The sequence below is a fragment of the Macrosteles quadrilineatus genome, unplaced genomic scaffold (assembly GCF_028750875.1).
Source record: "Macrosteles quadrilineatus isolate MER2022 unplaced genomic scaffold, UCM_ALF_1.0 Scaffold_9__3_contigs__length_116548681, whole genome shotgun sequence".
Lineage (NCBI taxonomy): Eukaryota > Metazoa > Arthropoda > Insecta > Hemiptera > Cicadellidae > Macrosteles > Macrosteles quadrilineatus.
Window position 1 is genome coordinate 17,423,594 of NW_026542602.1, and position 18,843 is coordinate 17,442,436.

Consider the following 18,843-nt stretch of genomic DNA (forward strand, 5'->3'; position numbering starts at 1 on the left):
ACGGCCTATGATTTCGTCTCAAAAATATCCCGTTAGTATTTTAATCTCAACCGATGCTTCGTGATAAAAAATAATAAAAGTATGATTTAAATTGGCATTCTGTTAATTACGTTTTTTTTTAACCCGCCCTTATGACAGTGTGTATCTGGATCCGGATCCGAATTTTTCAAGATCCGGATCCGGTACCGACATTTTCTTGGATCCGCCCATCACTAATATATATATATATATATATCTATATATAGAGATATATATGTATATCCGTCTGGACGATAACTTGAGTAATTTTTGTCCAATTTTGATAAAATTTGGTTTGAAGGTGTAAGGCGGGATAAACTTGAATGAGTTCGCGAAGCAGCATGATCAGACCATGGGAACGTGGTTTAAGGGGGTAAAAATGGGGTTTTCAAATGTTTTGCCCTTAAAACACAAAATTTATCAATTTTTCTCCAGACCTTTTCAAAAGAGCTTAAAAAAACAAATAACTTAGTATATCAAAGTGTTTTTGTACAGTGATTGGTTAAGGAGAAGATTCAAAAAAATTTATTTTAAAATTCCCATGTATTCTTATGGAGAATATTTAAAATGTTGTAGTATGCTTTTTTATGGATATATTTTGATCAAACTACTTGGTTAATTTATTTACTTTATCCTAAGTTATTAATATTTTACTAAAAAACACACTTTTTTACCCTCCCTGTAGCAGCAAGCCTATGTACTCATAAAACCCAATGTTAATTAAATACATTAATTGAAAATCAATTCAAGCAACTGGAAATTCGCCTAGTAGGCAGGTTTGCTGCGGCAGGGGTATTTTACTTTTAAGGTAAAAATGAAAAAAAATGTTAATTAATAAACCCATAATATAACAACCTTGTTCCTACAACCCAACCTTTCTGGTTCGTGGAATCATTTAAGTGTACTCCTACACGTTTATGCCAAATTCAATCAAAACCAGACAAAAATTACCTGAAAAATTACACTTGAATGAATAGTAGTGTTTTTTATCTCTGGGGACATCAAAATGAAAAAGTAAATCGGTCCGTGTCCAGGTCTTGCCGTGCTACCAACGGTAATAGCTTCTTCCGTATAGGAAAATTCGCAAGAAAGAGAAAAGGATAATACTAGTCCAATCTTAACCATTGTTGATTTTAATGTCTTCCTTAAAAGACTTGAGTTTAGGAAATATTGGATGTAGCTAACATGCCTTTGCATCTTGCAGTCAGTTTTCTTACGTAATATTTAAAAATATAAAAGGTTTAGTTTAACTGTTGTGTCAATTGATCCTTGTGTTATAAATAAAATAACTACAATTGTTTCGTGCTACTAAGCAAGCACATCTTCAGGTCGGAAGAACGTTTAAAAAACAGTTTTCTCATCCGTGAATAAGGTCGTCAGCACATTAGGACACATAACTTGAAACGCATATGAAACGACATGTAGTTATTTACAATAAAAAACTTGGCCAAGTAGTCCGAAAACAAGGTGCGTAACCGGTTGATGATGAGTTATGACTTATCATCAACCAGTTACCCACCTCGTGTTTGGACTACTTGGCCAAGTTTTTTATTGTAAATACCTAAATGTCGTTTCGTATGTGTTTCGTGTTATCTGTCCGAAATGTGCTGACTTATCATCAGCCGGTTACGCACCTCGTGTTTGGACTACTTGGCCAAGTTTTTTATCGTAAATACCTAAATGTCGTTTTGTATGTGTTTCGTGTTATGTGTCTTAAATGTGCTGACCACCTCATTCACGGATGAGAAAAGCTTTTTTTCTCCCAACCTCCAGCATTTTTGATGCATCGCACACCCCTACTATTTTTAAAGAACAATTTTGAGAAATTCTGGAAAAATGATGAATTATGTGAGAAGAGTTATGATTTGAGAAAATTACAAATATTTTCTTCTACTTTCCACAAAACAAAGTTTTATGAAAAACATCTTTATTACAATGGAAGAAAATTATTTAACAAATTACCATCTAATAATCAAAACTTAAAATGAAAAGAATACAAAAAAAAATTAAAACAAATACTGAAGATCGGATCTACTCTATTGAAGACTTCAATGAAAAATGCATCAAAATTTAAAAATGAAATTATAAAGCGTTTAATTTAATACTACTAAACCTAAGTTAAAAATTAATTAATTGTACTGTCGATGAAATATTTATTGTCAAGACAATTAAGTATTTATTTATTTATATTTTCAATTATCTTGATCCAGAGGCTAACCCATCATGTAATATTTTATCCAATTACAGACCTAAAACTATGTTTTGTAAGGACAAATAGTCACAAGACAAAACCAAGGTAGATTAACCTCTTATTTATATGTTAAGTGACTCAAGACACAAAAATGAAATCTTTTGTTTTCAATTAAATTTGATTTAGTTTTATGTAACACATGTTTCAGTATTGGCTCCTGCTTTTTTTCTGTCTTCCAACACTACTAGATATATTGACATTTATTCTGAGACTACCAATAAGGTGGTAAATGGATGAACATATTTGGTGTATCGGCAGCTCATTCGGCAATTAGCAGCTTTCTGTACTATAAACAGTACAAGGAAGCCAACTTTGTCGGGTGACTGTTGGAAAAGGAAATTTACTGCCAGTCTTTTACAAAAAAATAATGTTTGCTATCACTCACCATTGAATGGTAACACTAATTATTAAAAGCCATGAATGTATTCAAAATGCAAGCCTGTGTGACTATCTAAAAATATATTGATTAGTGTTGGAAGAAATTGGAATTTTATCTATATTCAGCTCAATGCTAATCGAGAAGTTATTTTGTTCAGTGTGCATATTAAGTGATTTTCCCCTTCCTCGCATAACAATTAGAATAATATGAAGCCTTTATTATTGTGAATGCAACTGGGAATTCATGACAGTTGTAAGAATAAGTGCCTGTATATACAATGTGTTAGGTTATGTTTATATTTATATGTTAATGTATTCCTATTTTCATTCAACTGTAAACATCAGTTACCTTCTGAAATTTATTTTAAGTCTTTGTATTGTAGAATTTAATTGATAGCTTGTATTAAGTCTTAAGATTTCTTTTCTTTTACATATGTTATATATAAATGATTGAGATAATAAAAATATATCAAACAAAATGGAGTTTTATTATAATTTCGTATATTTCCATAGTGTGGTTTTAAAGTGTTTGTAGGAAGTATAAGTTAAGATTTACTAGTTCTCAGGTGAAAAAGTTAAATTTGTTCTCGCCTTGTGGTCCAAGTTTCTACTTGACTGATTTTGCGCATTTCGGCACTTCAGCCATCATCACATCATTGTACAAGAACTAATCTTGCCTGAAAAGGTGTGTCAGAAGTTCAACAACAAATAAAACACACTAATGTTATTCAACACGTTCGCTACCAGGCGACGCACATTTGTGTCGGTCCAGTCACTCCCACAGACCAAATGGTGTAGGAATAGCATTACCGACAGACAAAAAAAGGATTTTTTTTTTAAATTGACTAATTCACTACTATTAACATAAAGTTAATAAGGAAGCAAAAAATATTGCTTTTATTTATCGTTTTGAGCAACTTTTAAAACACCCCATATACATGTCGGTCAGTCTATTTAATGAAAACCAGTAAAAGAGATTGAATTTCTGTTTCAATAGACCAAGCAACGCATGTATGCGTTGTTGTGATTTGCTTGTTTAGGCTTGTTTGAAGGTAAAGTTCAAACAAATAAATACTGTTTGATATAAACTACAAAGGTTAGCACGTTTACATCTGTTCAGTGATGCCCTGGAAAATACAATACAATATTCTTTATTGTTCATTCGTTAAGAATTACAATAGTGTCAATACAATAGTGAATACAATAGTCAATACAATACAATAGTATGTGTTAATTTCAATAATTTTTGTAAAATTCCTTTATTGTGTAGAAGGGTCTTGCGATTAGCCACTTCTTCAACTCCTGGTGTAGCTTGTTGCCAGTCAGGTCTCTCAGGTAGTCAGGTAGATGGTTCCTCAGTTTGCAGCCGGTGTAGGAAGGTTTTTTTCCCAAAGAGTGAACTGGTAGGGCAAATTTGGAGCCATGACGGGTGTTGTAGTGGTGCAGGTCTTGGTTTCTTGGGGGGTTTATTTCATCCACATACTTTATGGTTTCAAGTATGTAGAGAGACACCACTGTGAGAATTCCTAGGTTTGCGAATGCTAGTCTGCAAGTCTGTGGTGGGACAAGGTTGGCGAGGGCTCTTATGGCTTTCTTCTGAAGAACAAGGATTCGATTCATATTTTTTGTTGAAGTTCCTCCCCACACTGTCAAGCCATATCTAATATGCGACTCTACCAGTTCAAAGTAAGCTGTTTTGGCCACAGAGAGTCCGCCTATGTAGTTTATTCTTCTGACGACATATATTCCGGCACTGATTTTTTTGCTTAGGTGGTTGATGTGCTCTTTCCATATTAGTTAAAGTTTGTTATCAAGGATAACACCGACAAATTTTGTATGGTTTTCTATTGTTACATCCTCTAATTGAGGGACTCTGTCTTTTTTCTTACTGAAATTCAGAGTTGTAGTTTTTGTGGGGTTTATTGCTAAGTCATTGTTCTTTGAGTAGAGGATGGCTTTATTTAGGATCGATTTTGAATTAAGGTACAGGCTTTGGGCTGTGTTGTCCTTTATCAAAATGGTTGTGTCATATCTGCATACATGATTGCAACAGCATTTTCACTCTCAATTTGTTTGGGGAAGTCATTAGTCAATAGGATGAATAGAATCGGGCCTAATACAGAGCCTTGTGGAACTCCTCTTGTCAGCTTGCTTTTTGAAGATTTGAAACTTGCTGTGACTTCATTTGATGAGTTTTTCAGTTCCACGACTTGTGAACGTCCTGTTAGGTAGCTTTTGAACCATTCTAGCGCTGAGTTTCTTATACCGAGTCTTTCGAGTTTCTTGCATATCAGGTCGTGGCCCAGGCAGTCAAAAGCCTTACTGTAGTCAAGGAAGATGGCGGAAATGTATTGTTCATTTTCTATCTGGTCTAGGACGAACTCAATTAGGGCTATTATAGCTGAGGAGGTGGATTTATTCTTCCGAAAGCCATGTTGGTTGTCAGTTAAGAGTTTGTTATGATTAAGATGTGCCATTAATCTAGCCAGAGCTATTTTTTCTATGATTTTAGAGAAACTGGAGATGAGAGAGATGGGTCTGTAGTTTTGAGCATTTTCAGTTGGTCCTTTTTTATGTTTGGGATATATTTTACTGACTTTTATAGTGGATGGGAATTTGCCTTCCTTAAATGATTTATTTATAAGATAAACCAGAGGAGAGATGAGTTCTTGGGAGCAGTGCTTTATCATCTTAGAGGAAAACTCATCTATTCCTCTTGAGTCTTGATGTTTTGGATTTTAGGGAGTTTATTATCGTTGTAAAAATACAATATAAACAACAATGTGGTCTACTGTTGTGTGACGAACCAATCATCATATCCACTGACCAAGCAATGCAATCCCTCTGGTCCGATACAAAGAGATCAGGGCTTTAAAATAGACTGTTGCTAAGGAATATGCTGCGAGGCAAATATGCGTCGGTGGTCTACTGTCAGGGACAATTCAACGCACAAATGCGTCCATGCGAATGCAAATTCTGTATAATTGTGGTAGCAAACATATTTTTAAGGTTTTTAAGGTTTTTTAAGGTATTTAAGGTGGTTATTTTTGTTAACATATTTTTTTATAAGGCTTCCATATGATGGGGGTTATTTTATTTTATGGGTTATTTTACAACCAATACAATTTACATGTATGATTGTAACAATTTATACGACTATACAGTGTTTACTACGGTGGTTGAATAACTAATACTTTATCTTGGTATTGATACTGAGGAAAGAGAGGACCAACATACATACCTTAAGGGTTTCAAAAACCACTCCTCTGGAGGTATAACTGTTTTAATTTTGTTTTCTGTTCTACTCCTAAGTATAAACTTGAATTTTAAAATTGGCTCGAGGCTCAGAAATAAAAATTCCTATGTTACTTTTCAGGTTTATGGGGGCTAAAATTTTAAATTGACGTGCCCTGCCTCGTTCTGTGTGTGACAGCAGCATGACAGGGCTAGACGGGTGTCTTGTTGTGCCCTGTCGCGCCCTGCCCCGCCCGGTTCTGTGTGTGGTTGGCCTAACAGCTGGTTGTAATGTTTAATTTGTTTTTCATTTTGGTTATGAATAAAGTTGGTTAATAAGGCCACACACAGAACCGGGCGAGGCGGGGCGCGACGAGACGCCTTACTAGCCATGTTGTGCTGCTGTCACACACAGAACAAGGCAGGGCACGTCAAGTAAAAACTTTAGCCTCCATAAACCTGGAAAGAAATATGGGAATTTTCATTTCTGAGCCTTGAGCCGATTTAGCCAATTTTTAAATTCAACTTTATACTTGGGAGCAGAATAGAAAACAGTCATAACTCCTGAGGAGTGGTTTTTGATACCCTTAAGGTATGTATGTTGGTGCTCTCTTTCCTCAGTACCAATACCAAGATCAAGAATCAATTACCGTACTCAACCACTATAGTAATAGCACAATATTATAGTTGTATAAAATGTCACAGTCATACATGTATATTGTTATCTTTTTTTCTTTACGAGGTGCATTTGTCTGAACTGCTTATTCTTTACTTATTTTACTGTCTGGAAACCTTTAAACCAATTGTCTTTCATGCTGTAGGCCTAGTCATATTTTTGAGGTGTCTTTAAGGTTTTTACTTTATACATTTTTGAGTAACTCATGTTATTTAATGATGAATAAAGATTTGATTTTTTATTTTTATTTTTTTTTTATTTTTTTTTATTTTTTTTATCAGTTGGAAAATAATCCATATCAAAATCTGCCTGTGGGGGAATAAATTACAACGTGCATGGGCCGAAAGTTCTGCCCGGCAGCACAGATAATATAACCCCTACTACAGATATCTGACTGAGGCCGCTAGGCCGCTGCGGCTGAGGGACGTGCGGGGAGGGAGGAAATAGTTAAATTTTTACTCGCAAGATGTCGTGAGCGTCCTCGGTGCGGTGGAGCGCTGTGCCGTCGCCGTAGCCGTAGCTTACGTTGTCAGATGTGTTGTCACGTCACTCTACAACTGCCGCGAAGGTGCTGGAGAATATCGGTACAAACATCTAGCTTGCTCTTGCTGATAACAAGACGATAACTGAATAGAGATATTGTGTTCACTAATCTCTCTACATGACACTTCATTATGTCCTAAGTTTCGAATATAGATATACAACTTGTTCAATCTCTATTCGAAATATAAAATAGTTGTTGTACGCGAACCTTTTGAGTTCATTATTTATTTTAAGTTTTCATGTTTTTATTTTGATATAACATAGGCCTACATAAGGTACTAATTTTTAAAGCTACTATCAGTTACCCGGCGTGGAGGAATATATGTAGGTGGAGAAATATATAGGTTTTTAGGCGTAAATAACCACCACGTAAGCACGCAAAATACAAATATCCGTATAAAAAAAGCAAGACGCAAATATACGTACAGTACATTCTCCTTTAAACTTACCACTGATGACTGTTGCTTCAATCAAGTTTGGTGTTATTTTTGTAATTGACAGTCTTAATTCTTCCATTGCATAACTTGGGTGGATTTAGGTTTCGCATTATTATTATTATTATTATTGAAGGTTCTTTCTTGTAATGACAGTAATGTGGTATGCTAATGAAAAATTGGAAGATATTTGAATACCTGAGATAGGAGACTTGATCGTTATTCACTTAATAATTTATGTGATTGATTACATTATCTTTGAGTAGACTGACCGTCATTCTTTTTGAAAAAATGCCGGTTATACTTTACAATTGCTCGAATTCGAGCAACAGGTGTACTATCTGTTTATAATAATTTAATGGTTTTTACTTTTTATGTATACATATTTAATAGTGGAGAATTTAAACGTTGTTGAGTGCACAGGTCCAAGAGGTCCAGCGTCTTCATATCCTTCAATCATGTCAAAATTTGTGATATACTCCAGGGCCTGTTTAATGGACATTTCGTCGAACATTACAACGCATGCCTTTTCCATTATGTTCATGCTGGTAACTTTCAACTTTATTTGCTTCAAAAGTCGTGTATTGAAACCTGGCGTAAAGCACTCTTTTGATGCAATCCACGATTTAATGGTTGAGACTCCAGGCAGTGTTATGGATTGCGATAAAAATCTGTAGCAAGACGGAGACCTCAGATAAAGAGATGTGGCAACGCGTTTTTCTTCTTTTTTCCAAGGCTGTCTTTTCTTGTGAAATTGCATATTAATAAGGATAGATCCCTCCACACTTTTAACAGGTACACTATGCAATGTAGATGATGTCTTCAATACTTTTTTTGTTTTTAACAGTGATTGCTTCAATCTTGATATAGCTGCTCTTTTCACGGCAAGTTTTTTTTTCAAAGCTGAAATTTTTTTAGAAGGGGACGGTAATGTTGAAAATAAATTTCGGTTGATAGATTTCTTTGAGGTCTGTGGCTGGCGTTTTGGGGAAGAAGAGCTGTCAACTTGCGGTGATGCATTTGATATCCAAAACCTAGACGATGGTGTTGTTACTGTAGGTGACTGGAGGTTACTGAAAGATTCAAATGGCGGTGGTGAAATTAATAAATTGCACGAAGTTGATGGTTGGTATTTTCTAGGAGTAGTGGCTTGACGTAATACCACAGGAGATGGAGAAGGTGGTTCTAATTGAAGTCTCTTTGAAGGAGTTGGTCCAGCTTCGGTAGACGTAGCAGCAGGATGTGGACGTTTCAAAGGGGTTGTCGGGCTCGAGCTCCCGGGAGGGTTCGTCTCTATTGAGTAGCGAGATCCAGAGCTTGTACTGGCGATAACTAGCGGGGAAACACATGCTGGTCCTGAAGTGAAGTCAGTAGAAGGATTGTAACATTTGGGAACAGCATTGAAAACTAGCCTGCCATTAGGAAGTATGTCTTCTCCATTAAAGTGATGTTCGCATAGTCTTTTAATTTTATTAAGTCTCATTGGAGACTGTCCAATGAGATCAGTATTTCCTACAAAAATACAGTAGTTTAGTGACGTATTGGTAATTTTCTAAATATTCGAGTGTGTGTAAGAAAAAATACGCCCGCCGCAGCAAACTTGCAGATTAAGCGAATTTCCATTTACTCGGCTTGATTTCAAGTCAAATATTCCCTAAAAATTTTCAAATTTATTTTTTATTGAAATAACATTAATTTTAGTGAGTACTGTTTAGGTTTGCTGCTACGGAAAAGATATTGAGGTGAGTTTTTATTATTGAAATGACAGCTTAGTATGAAATAAACAAAATTCGCAAATTACAAAAGAAAATCATTATATATACCGGGTGTCCACAAAGTCTTGGTCTGATAAGGAAACCGCATGGTATGAAAACGAGTAATAGTAGGATAAATATTTATTAACCTTCCCACTTAAATGGATAGTCGTTGAACTGCTATAGGGGATTGGGTTTTGTGAAACAACAACACAAACTGTGATTCCTCACCATTTTTGTAAACTCACCATTTCTGATTTGTTATTATATTGAATCATGATTGTATTGTTGTCAATCAGCTGTGTTACGGTATTACCAATTTTATTAAATAAAACTTGATTAAATTCCCTTCAAAACAAGGCATACAAGTTAAGTGTGGCTCTAATGGTTTTCGTACATCAAAGCTATTAAATCAGACCAAGACTTTGTGGATACCCGGTATATTTTTTTATAAGTCTAAGAAAGTACAAAGTGAAATAATGAATGCTATCTGACTGTTATTATACTGTTTACGAATCATGATAACGGTCCGTATGAAATTGTACGGAGCGAGTATAAGGGTGAGCATACTGCGTTGTCTGTCTGGCGTCGATGAGTCACTAGGACGGCGCTGGCGCGGCGTCAGATCACTTCCACCCCCGGCAACCACCTACCCTTCCGCTCCCCATCTCTCACACCAGTCAACACACACACATACCGGTACTACAAACACAACACTAACACATCGACGCTCGCTGGTCTGAAACAGTTCATACTCAATGTCAGTTGACAATCAATGTCAACTAAGCTCTCTTGTAAAATGGCGTTTGCCGTGCATTAATGAATAAATAAATAAATAAAAATACTTCATTCTACTCGTAATCAGTGGTTCAGGACACGAAATGTGGTTGCGGCGCTGTTTCTTTGCGTGTTACTAGCAATATTATTTTCGTAAATGATTTCGTTATCAAATAAACAATTTGTCTTTGAAAATACGTACAGTACTGTATTCAATTATTTACCACATATATCTAGGCCTTAGTACTTTGAACTTGAGGTTAAGCATTTTAATTTCCTAATGGTGTCAATTGAAGCATTTAATATCACAATACTACATTTCACACCATAAGGCAACTAATTAAGTAAAAAAGGGCCAAAACTACTAGAAACGTATTCTGCGCATGCGCAGGCCCAAGAGACAAGAGACATGTCTGTCCAAACACCGACCGGTTGGTTCGCTCGAGACACGCGTCTGTGACACCATAAGTTAACATAGGTTTGTTTTAAAGGGGCATGTCGCAGGCACAAAAAATATCTGCGACATCATGTCGCAGATACCGGGGTGTAACCCGCCTTAAAATAAAGTTTCCTGCACAAGTTCATGTTACGCTTTTTCCATTGACACCAAAAACATGTCAATCGGTTTAGTAGTTTTGGAGGTGTAATTGTCAGAAAACCCCTGCTTGCGTATTAAATAAGTACTAAGCACTAGTGTCCCTGTTGCTCGAATTCGAGCAATTGCTAAGAAGTGTTACATGTGTTATTTTTAAACGAATAATAGTCATAATTTCTGATGACTTTAAAAAGTTTTGGATCAAAGATTATTTTTAGCAAACTGTTAAAAAATTAGCAAACTTATTGACGGTTCACAATTCACAAAACCTGCTTACGTATTAAATAAGTATAGATAGATATAGATATAGATATATAAATAGATTAGCATAATAGCGTTGGAAAATATAATTTAAAAAACGTTTGCAAAACCAAATTTAACAGCTCTTTCCTCACTTCAGTTGTTAATTTTTAATAACTTCAAATGGTTTTCCAGCAACAAATACACTCAACTCACCTGAATTTTTAATCCATAGTTGTGATAACATACTATCTCGAGGAAAACGAAACATTTTAAGACCTTTTAACTTTGCCGAACTGTTAAAACAGTTTCTGTACGAGCACGTTGTTCTTGACATAATGAATAGAAGAATGAAAATACTAAAATAAAAAATACATACTCTAACTTACTACATATATACAAAAACACACAAATTAATTAAATATATATCACAGTCAAATAACGTTATCACAAAATAACTTTTTACGGTACTGATATTTTTAAACCCGGCAACAAGGCTTAAAATTCAACAACACGCGTGCGTGGTGTAGGTGTACTCAGTAGTGTCGGGTAGGTCAGTTTAGCGCGACCGCACTTCTTGATTTTTTGGCGAGGAACGGAGACAGAAGCAGAGGCGCTACCCTCACCCCTCCTCTCCACAACTACCCTGTCTCTCCTCTGCCCCCGTACCCCGCGTGGTGTGCAGTGCTAGCAGCGCTCCTAGATGTTGGCGGGCAAACTACGCTGTCCTAGCGCAGCACGTTGCCGCCATCAGCAAGATATCTGTAGTAGGGGTTATATTATCTGTGCCGGCAGTGACTTGCCTCAGGGCATAATTTTGGACAGCTTCGCATTTTGCCCTTCGGGTGCCCGGGGGCGTCTTTTCTATGTGCCCTGTTTCGCCCGGTCCTGTTCTTAGGGTCTTAATTTCTTAATTGAGGCCTTTTCCGAAAAAAGGGCACATAGGCCTATGTGCCCTTTTTCCGGAAAGTAGCTCAAACGAACCGCCATATTGTACTGTGTAACCACAGTCAATTTTGTTTAGTTATCTCAACAGTTGGCTCCCTGGAATATTTTTTCCTAACAATGTGTACAGCATATAACACATTTTGTTTATCATATAAAAACATAAATTAACGACAAATTTTGAGTAATTAACATTTTGAATATCAAAAGCTGAATAATAACACAATTAGATCTAATAATTAGATCTAAATTAAAATTATTTTAAGGTAATGTTAGGAAAAAATGTTGATTATGCAATTACAAGAGGAATACTTTACGTCTCAAATACTCAAAACTGCATTTTGGCCTATGTGCCCTTTTTCCGGAATAGGCCTCAATTACGTTGCCCGGTTGATACCAAAAGCCTTTAAGCAATGTACCAATGACTGTGCCATACAATCCTACTTTCTTGCAGATGGATGTCTTGACATCTAAAAATATTGATCTTTAGAAAGTTCTTTGTACTTATTTAGCACAAGATGTACAATTTGGTACTGTTCTATGTTGACAATTCTTATCAGGTTTCAATGTCTATTGTTCTTCTCAACAACTTTGAGTAAAAGGTAGGAAGAGGAGTGAAAAAAATTCATTTTTAAAATTTTGTTGGATCACTATTCACTATCATCATACATACATAGCTGATAAAAGTAGATAACCAAAATCACACTCTTGCATGTATGTGTGGTTTATGTCAATAATATCTAATTAACAATTCATCAACTTGAACCCACCCTATGTCATGTGAAGTGGTCATGCTGACAGCAATAATTTGGCAAGCAGTGATTTTATTGTTCCAGAGCTGTGTGTATGCATTATGTTCCGTTCTATATGTGCAAGTATTGGAAAGTAAGTTAAATTAATGCAGGCAATTGTTTAATTATTTTAAGATGAAGGCAATGCAGAAATATGCATTCCATGTTAGGGTTTTTGTCAGTAACATTTTATATGAAATAATCATAAACACAGTTTAGGGAAAAAATCTAACATAATTAAGCTTAAAATATTGCGGGGATTGAACTAAAACAAAATATAAACCAAAATTTTGTTTAAGTAGGGCTTTTTTTAATTTGTAAGAGGGTTGTCATCTTCCATAGCCCAAGGAATTTTGATATAATTTTTTCAAATAATAAAGACCCTTGACTTTTGAATCAGCCACTAAATATATTTTTGCTACACTACTGTGAAATAACCTGTTTTCGATACATGTTTATCACCTGCAAAAATTCATCCTTACATATTGTTTACTAGGGAAAAAGAATGTTTAATATGCAAAATTAATAATTAATGTTTACTATCTCTTTTGGATTTGGCCGACGTGAACAAAAAAGATTTGTTATTGTTTTGTCAACTGTTTCAATTTGCAACAACCAAACCCTAGTGGAAGAGATCAATAATCAATACAAAAATTGTATATTGATACGTATTGATACGTATGTGTATTTGGGCCAATACACATCAATACACATCAATACATATCAATACAAGTAAATATAGGATCCGAGTCATTAGCTTAATTGAAAGTAATTTGTAGCTTGTTAAAAAACAATTTTTAATTTGTTTCAACACATTGAATCACATCTACTATGCACTAAAAATAAAATAAAAATGAAAAAGTAAAAAAATTCTTGTCAAAAAGCTCGTGGTGATCCCGTGATTTAAACCTGGGACTCCAGCATGGTAGCCGGCCGTCTAAGCCATTACGCCACGGACGCTTCACATCTGACTAAGTAATGATAGCAACTTTGAATGCGAGAAGCTGTGTTAGGCCTCATAATTAAACTTAAAAGATTTTTCAATGGCATTGTGTCATTTCAAGCATGTACCTGTGCATGTAATTATGCTTTAACATGTTTCAAAACTGTTTTCTTGCTACTTGGGTGATGTGAATAGTGTCAATACAATTTATTTTTATTGACTTCTAGAAATAAGGAATTCAATGATGAATTTGTGAGCGATTTTTACCCCTAACAATAACCCATTAAGAAAGAAATTGTTAAAAGTTGTCGAAAGCTGTATTACAATTGTTGTATAACAATTTTAAAACATGTTGATTTAAACTTCATATTACAACAATGTTGATATAAGATTGAAACAATTTTAAAAATGTTTAACAATAAGTTTTTTGCAGTTGAAAAAAATAAGTTTCAATACCAGCTGTAACTGTTTTACAACAATTTTAAAATTGTTTTACAATCAGTTCAAATGATTCAAAATTCAAATGATTCAAATGATTTATTAGGCCATTCAGTTTGTACAGACAATAGGCTAAGTCAAACAATAACAATGCAGAAATAAACACATGCAGGATCTCATTTATATAAAACATGCAAAACCAATGCATGCATACTAAAAATGAAAAAAAATGAAAACTACAAAAAATAAAAAGTAAAGTTTTTTGAAGTTTAAAAAATAAGATTTAATACAAGTTGTAACTGTTTTACAACAATTTTAAAATGATATATTTTTAAATTAGGTATATTGAGTTTTAGGTACCTCAGCTAACGTCTATGACCTAAAACTAGAGTTTTTCCTTTTTTCAAAAAATAACATTTTTATTACTGTTTATTTAACCATTTTACATTGATATTTTGTATAACCCATAATGCTCATATGTGATACATTTTAGAGATATTTTGAATTTTATTTACCCGTATTGATGTCTATTGATTTATATTTACATCTAACATATTAAAAAAATATTCTCTATTGATATCAATGAACGATTTGTTTGCTCTAATGATCTATATTGATATATTTTATGTTTATAGATGTCTAGTGATATGTATTGACTAAGTTTTCAGTGATGTATATTTGTTTGTATTTACTTGTAATGATATCCATAAACATCTATTGATATCACTAAGCATCTAGTGATATCAATAGATTTTTTCTATTGATTTCTATTGATGTCTTCCACTAGGGAAACCGTACAACCAATGTAAATATTAAATTACAATAAAAGGCATAACCGTAAAAGTTGCGTTCAAAAAACAAGTGAAAGTGGGTCCGTATGTATTCACATAATAATTACAGTGTTGAGGGTTCACTACACAGTTTTTAAAATGAAAAATATACATCCCTCTCGTTTTCCTGCAGAACGCTGTACCTCAGCTCTTACCTTATATCATTGTACATTGTTGGAGTGTTCTGGATGGATCATGGATCCTACAACAGTGTTATGCTACATCCAGACACATACTATCTACGCTGGACCACCAGACTACCAGCTGTATCTGTCTGTCAGGCAGCAGGTTTTAACAGGTTCTTGCTATTAATTTACATTTTAATTAATAAATCTAATTATTCAATTTTACCTTAAGCAAATTGCTACTAGTTGATTCTATTCTTGAATTTAGTAGACTCGTTCTCATTCAAATCTGACTGGTTTAGACTTCTGTATCATCTCTCACACACACAGGCACGTTCACTTATTCCACAACCATGTTACAAACAAGTCTCGGCCTGTGTTTCTAGGGCTGTTGGTTGGCTGCATGGAATATATATATGTTTATATAGTGTACCCCAGATGTTGATTTTTTAATAAATATACTAGACCCAACACAGTACAAACTTAAAACTTCACTGCTGCAACAAGAACAAACGCTGTAAAAAATACCACCTAGACCCACTTGATTCCAACCAATCAGAAAAAAATTGTGGAACATAAAGTAAAAGTGTGTTTTTGTTAAAGTAATTTTACTTGCAAAACCATTTAATATTAATTCTTGACGTTTTGAAATGTTACATAAGCATAAGTAAAACTGAAGTAACTCTAGAGATAGGACAGTGTTTCTGTGTATATCTAAGCCATTAGAATTTTCTAACTGTACTTTTTTTGTAAGGTTAGGCTACAGCCACACAGGTTTTTTCATGTACTAAATACTCTATATTCACAGTGCTTGACTGCTTGAATTCCCGCTGGAAGGGTCACATGTGCGTTTTTATACATTGTGTTGGTATAATGCATTCATCATTGCCTCCAGGATTGATTTTTTTGACAATATCAAAATAGGTTTACATACTGCTGAACAGTTGACAATGAAACTGTGTTGTTTCGAAACTAGTCACAAACACTAAAAATTGCGATTGATGGATGTAATCGAGGTATGTAAACCTATTTTTATATTGCCAAAAATTAATCCTGGAGGAAATGATGAATATGTTATACCAACCCAATGTAAACCTATTTTTATTGTATGGTAGCTTATTTTTGCACTGGTTAAAGACCAGCAGCGACTGGTGCATTTGGATTATGTTGCATTTCTTCCTTATGGCAGTTTTTGAATAGTTAAAGAAGAAGAAAAATGAATCCATTAAAAACAAGTCTAAACAAAAATTCAGTAAATGCCTTTTAAACATTAGGTACTTAAATTTTAAACTAATTTCAATATTAAAATCAGTCATGCTGTTTAAGTAGTGATCTTGATGTAAATGCAATGGACTTCTCAGATCCATCCTTATATTCACACTTCAATAATGGTGCTTTTTATAAGGTGCTTTTTACCAAATTGGCACTGATAAATGCCACATAATTTTCTCAAAACAAAGGAACATAAGCAGTGCATTCTTTTTGAATTATTTTTAATACTGTATTTTTAACCTATATGACCATTTTTTTTAAATTTTTAACCACTATGACCAGGTTAAAATTATTTTTATAGTTCTTCGCTTCATTTGAACACCAAAGACGAGCTTGATTTTGTCCTTGGACTCATAAAACCAAGAAATCTCTTATGCAGAAAGTGTAACAGCATATTTCCAAAGTTAACGCCAACTTCAGGATTTCACCAGCTTGCACTTGATGTAAGTTACATAGTAAAAGTAGGAACCTATATTTATTCATACACTTTTGTGGAAACTAAAATTAATGGATAAGTTTGATCTTACAAACATTTATTTGGTTTGAAGAGTTGAATGAGAAAATAGTAAATGTTGTTTATACATGTGTCAGTAAAATTACAAACGTTTCTCCACAGATTATTAATATTATGTATACAGGCCTAAATGGGGTGTTATATGCACCAATATTATGGAAAATGAGGAATGATTAAGAAATGTTTATTCACACTGCAAATAGAATAACCAATAAAGTGGACTATATAACAGCATCACCTCGCTTGTTAGGACAACAATTTCAGAGACAGCGAGGGAGGGTCGGTTTTAGTTCCTTCGTAAGAGAACAGTTTGGAATGACTTTCTTAAAGCCGACAAGTGTCCTTAGCAAGAATGTGTAACTCAATTTGCTACTTGGAAATTCTAAATTCTATTCTACATATGAATGATGACAATTGTAACAACCTTTTACAGTCTTAATGTGAAGCATTTTTCCCCATAAATTTGTTACAGATGATTGCAAGCTGTAAAGAACTTCTTCACAATTGTAGTTTCAATGGAAAAAACTTTGACTGCTGTGAAAGATTTCAACTGTTACAAACAAAGAAAGGGATCTGCTATAGTTTTAATTCTGAGATGACAATGTAAGGCTTATTAAATAAGTTTTCCTTTTATAAAAATGCCTTAAGCTTACAAACATGCTGTCAATTTGTTTTTTCGAGTACCATAAACAAACAAACACATGTTCCAAGACACTAAAATGACCAATTCATTGATTAGCAGAAATAAAATTTTCAAAAATACGTAATATGCTGATTGGGAATTCTACATTCTACCATTGGTTAATTATATTCCCCTTTGGCCTCAATAAATAGTCTTATCATCCTTACGGATCAACTGAAGAACTGAAGACAAATTTAGTAAATGTCCGTCATGTTTCAGTGTGTTGAAGTATTTTATTTTTCAAAATTAAAACCTATGTTTATAGCTCCTGAGCTGTTGGATAATGTAAGATTAAATTACTTAGGCGATTCCTACCAAATTTTTCAAAAACAATGAGCGTGTTCTGGAAACACTAACCGGTGTAGCGGTACAGGACCGGTGCAAAAAATGTGTCGTTTTGGGAGACCGGTGAGTTTACCTGGCAGACAGCTATTTCCTGTTTTTTCCTCCACCGGTGCAAGATTCATGCACCGGAGAAATTGTACGGTGCATATACACCAGCGGCCTTTGATATTGATCAGTTTCTTGGACACCAGTCTGTAGCTACGGCTGATTGCAGTTCCATAGAATAAATGATCAATTGTTTATCAGTTTGATAGATTATATTACGTAATAAGTGAATAATATATCAATAACTTATTCTGTGAGGGCAAGTTTGTTCAATTTTAATATTATTAAGTAAATAGTAGGTTGATGTGTAAATTACAATCCGATGAGCACCATTCAGTGACTAACCGTTCTGGGATCCCAAGACTCTTGCCTTGAGGCAGTACCAGTGAGTAAGTCACCGGATCATCTATACCTGTGCACCAATACATATTCCCAGAATGCACCCAATATGCTTACCCAGGGCATTTTTCAGTGTTATAACTATAACATTATTTATAAACTAACTAGTCAATGTCGCCATACAGGAGTTAGGACTAGCTGGAATAGTTGTGAAGTGCCGGTATCAGTATAAAGGCGAAACAGCTGATCTTAGTCAGTAACAAAGCTACACAGATCATCTCACACCATTCTACACTCATCCTTCACTCATATTTGGGTTAAAATATGCACCTAGGTGGCGTCCCCATCTCAATGATTGATAATTGATAAGCTTGATGCTTACTGGGTTGGGACTCGAAAGACCCTAATTTGCGGACAACCCTCATGTGTTTATTATCATATACAAAAATAATTAAATATAGACCGCCGCTTGGAGCACCATGTAGTTACGGCGTACGTGCTACGTAAACTACAGCGGTGTGCGCCGGAACCTATGGTAACCATGGTAACCACAGCACGGCTGACAGTCTATATTTAATTCTTTTTGTCTATGTTATTATTTAAGCCTTAAATTGATGTATTTTCATCTAATCAACATGCAAATTACACATGTTTTGTTTAGAAATCCCTTCAAA